Here is a 4,213-nt window from a genome sequence, read left to right on the forward strand (position 1 = left end):
TATGTATTTTGTCGAGTTAATTTGTCTAAAAGCATTTTTAATTGTGTTGTTAGTTGAATGTTAAAAATGAGACCATTTTAAAATAAATTTTTAATTTTATTAATTAAAAATTGAACTCTGATTAGATTATTAAATTATTGAATCAGTTATTTTATTGATTTATTGACGGACCTTGTTAATAATCTTCCTGATTCCAACACTAATAGGTAATCACAAGCTTACTCAAATTTGGCTAAATTTCATTTTGTATTTGATTTTATGTTGTATATCAGACCTGGTCGGTTTCGGTCGAGCCACTCACCGGACTGCCCCTGCATCAGACCCGGACTGACTCTCGGTTTTGATGAAAATTGGTGATCCAGTCGGTCAACNTTCGTCGTCGTCTATTCGTCTTCACTCACAGTCGCCGGCATCTCCTCGTGGTCTGTGTGTTTCCGCCTTCCCTCGGCTCGTTGTCATCGGTGGAAAAAGCAGACGCTAGCAACAGTTTGTCCCTGGGCTCCTCCTCGTCGTCGTATTCTTGCTCCGGGGCTTCTCCGTCACTTCCTTCTCGCCGGTTTCGTGGCTAAGTCGCCGTCGACCATGGTGGCTGGTGAGTCCCTGCATTCCCCTCTTCTCTCTTTTTCAATTTCCCTTTTCCCTTGTCCCTTGTCCCTTGTCCCTTGTCCCGTCAATTTTGTTGCTGTAAATCATGACTGAACCATCTTTTGTTGCTGTATTGAGTTAGATTTATTGTTGTATTGAGTTGAATTTGTTGTTGCATTGAGCTAAATTTATGGTTGCTGTTGAGTTGAATTTGTTGCTGTAAATCATCTTTTGAGCCACACTTTTTGTTGCTGAAAATCATCACTGACTTGAATTTGTTGCTGAGCTAAATTTTTTTGTTGCTGAAAATATTAATGAGTTGAATTTGTTGCTGAAAATCATCACTGAGAAGAATTTGTTGCTGTAAGAACAGAGAGTTTCTGTATAGAGACTCTTATTATATAGGCTGTATTGGACTTTTGGTATAATGGTATTTGATGGATTGATTTATAAATGAGTTGAATTTATGTTTTTGATTAGTTTGTTAATCATTAATTTACTGATTATGTCATGTTTTGCACTCTTGTTCATTTTAATTGAGAAAGTATTTGTATTGGTGACTAGTTTATTATCTATGTTTGCATCATTAGTTATGTTTAAGAGTTGATACTTGATTATTATTAATGTGTTTGTGAAGACATGCTCTTGAATTTTTAATTTTAAGTTTGTGTTTTGTAATTTCATTTTTATATTTAATTGTGACCTAGTCTACCGGTTGAACCCGTGAGTTGAACCAGTGATTGGGTTGTATGACCGGATCAATCGGTTTGGTTCTGATAACTATGATTATGAGACTTTGGTTGATGTTGTATTTTTAATTTTTAAGATTTACATTAGAATATATTTATGTTTCAAAGTTTTCAATTGTTTGTGACTTTTCTAATCAATTTTTGTCTTTCAATTTCTCAAGCAGTGATGGGAAAGATGAACAAGAATAAGAAGGTAGGAGGGAGACATGGGCCTCCAAGTGAACATAATGATATGCAGGATCAAGAGATGGACATAAGGAAAATTATGAAAGAAGTTGAAAATGTTAGTATGTCCCTCATTCTTTTCTCATTTGAACCTTTCCCTTTTCTTGGCTGTTATCTCCTATCTTTACCTTTTGGTAAATCTAATTTCTCTTGTTTATGTGTTTTGATCTTTTACTTAGTGTTTTTTTTTTTTGATAAAAAAAGAATAACATTAAGACGAGAGAAAGAATATTATTAACAGTTATAATATACTTCGATGTCAGGCTGATTTTACTATTTATTATTTGTAATAGGTCGGATTTCTTTGCTCTCCCCTGATGCAGTTTAATCCTTACTATACATACTTGGCAACCAAAGAATTTTATGGATTATGCCAATTTATTTTTGTTAGATAGTTGTGATAGGGCATAATAACATAATCTATAGGAACTTAGTGCACCATAGTTGTGTTTAGATTCTTTTGTTTCAAACACTGAATTCACTTTTCACTTTCTTTGGTAGTTCATGGATTTGGTGAGATTATCTTTAGAACTTATCATTCCATTGTTATAGGAGTAAACATTTTAACGAGCCTCTTATCCTCCTTTTATCTCTTCTTAGAACGCGGACTTTTTAATAATCTCAATCTCTGGAAAATTTGAAAAGAGTATAGGTAGATGAAGGAAACACATAGTCGAAGAAGTTAAGGAGTGCCAACTTTCTTTCGAATTCTAACCAATTTCATCTTTAACAGAAAGTAGGAAGAGAAAAACAAAATAGCTCTAACCAATCTCCTGCCCGTCTAGTTCGTTATTCCCTTCTTGCTTATAACCCATGTAACCCTCCCACCATGATTCGATGTAGGCAAGTTTGTTACTATCCAAGTACCTTTCTAGCCCTTATTCATGTTTTAGTGAGTTTTACAATGTTTCTATATATTGGAGATGTGGAGCTAAACTATATACGATTATCATTATCAGTTTTACTGGTTTTATTCACCTTCTCACCATGTCTATCTATTATTGTAGTGCATTTGTTTGTTATAATAACTAATGATTAACAATTTTTTATTAGGCTACTCACAAATGACGTGGAAAGAACGTAAAAAGATTGAGAATCAAAAGGTCGTCTCTCTTGGTGGGAAGGTGAGGACTATCTGTTGATGCTATTTTTTAACATCATGTACCATTGTAAATGGTATTATCAGCAGCATGCTCAAGAATCAAGATGCAAGCTTTAATGGATTTTTGTTTTCATTTATTTAGCCCCCCAAGAAACAGAGATTACCTCTAAGTGTGGCATGTCCAATACTGAAGAAACAAAAGGAGAGAGAACAGAAAATGCTTCAAGAGGTAATTTCTTTTTACAAACTTTTTGATTAGGCAAAAATAATCTGAAAAACTCTTGGGGACCAGCAATTTTCACTATTTTTGGCTATCATTTGACCAGCATAAACACTAAATTATCTTTAACAAATAAATTTTACTATTTCATGTGTGCAAATTCTGAAAAATGTGGATGCAAATTGTATTGATTCATGTGTTCAAACTTTGGTAAAAATAGGTGCATATAATGTTCTTGTGAGGAAAACCCCTGTAAATATGGGTGCAAATTATTGCTGGCTAAGTCATGGTAAAAAGTGATAATATTTGCTGGTCATGTAGCATTGCTCATAATCTATATGTATCCTAACTTCTTTTCTATTTTCAAATTTTTCTTTTGTAGTAAATGATTTATATTTGCCGACATTCATTTGAAAATTGAAGTTGTCTATCCTTATTATAAACATTAGTTATATCTACAGCATAGTCCTATTTAGCATATAAATTTGCTAAAATAACATAGATGACACTTCTTGTGACAAATGCTAGTTTCAAATATTCTCTTTGATGTAAGAAACCACGTTTGCAAAGCATTTGTGAAAAGGATAAATGTTTTGACGGATTCCTCAAGGTTCAGGGAGAAACATTTGAAATACTTATTTATTCATGGGATGAACTGAGATGTGTATTGCTTGAGGGAAAATAAAACAAAAAATAAGTTAGGAAGAAACTCCTCCCCGTCTTCTTTTTGCCTGACTTGCATGGTAACGACTCTATTAGTCTATTAGTCTTATCTGTACCATGTTTTGCAGCGTTTGATTCTTGGACAATTTGGTGGAAAGCATAGTGGTAGCCGTAGCAGTAAAAAATCGGCAGGTAAGCACAAGGCCGAGGACAGGGGTTTGAGATCAAGTGAAGGTCATTTTAGAAACGGCATACTGGATGTGAGGCATTTATTAAATTCAGCACCATCAACATCAAGAGATCATGACACTGGAATGTCTAGTAAATGGAACAAGAGAGGAGGTAAGGGAAACAAGGGAAAAAGGGTGGCGGTAAGAACTAAGAAGCATCGTTGACGTTGAGTATACAATCCCTTATTCAATGCAAAAATTTTGTATGAAATTTAATGTAGCGATTTATAGATTTAAAGTCATTAGTAAATGCGTTAAAATTTTAACCGTTAATACGATCCAATCCCGTGTTAAACATAAGACAACAAAGTCCATTCATATTATGTGACAGTTGGCAAAAGATTCGATAGTTGGCAAAAGATTCGATAGTCTCAGGACGTTTGAACCATTAAATAGTTCCATAACAAAATATATTTTTTTTTGTATGTTTTTTTAATAA

General features: G+C 33.8%; 1 pseudogene; it reads left to right on the forward strand.

Annotated features, from left to right (window-relative positions):
• Positions 217-4,052, forward strand: LOC107611855 (annotated as a pseudogene).

This window comes from Arachis ipaensis, chromosome B08, assembly GCF_000816755.2.
Source record: "Arachis ipaensis cultivar K30076 chromosome B08, Araip1.1, whole genome shotgun sequence".
In the NCBI taxonomy this organism is placed as follows: Eukaryota; Viridiplantae; Streptophyta; class Magnoliopsida; order Fabales; family Fabaceae; genus Arachis; species Arachis ipaensis.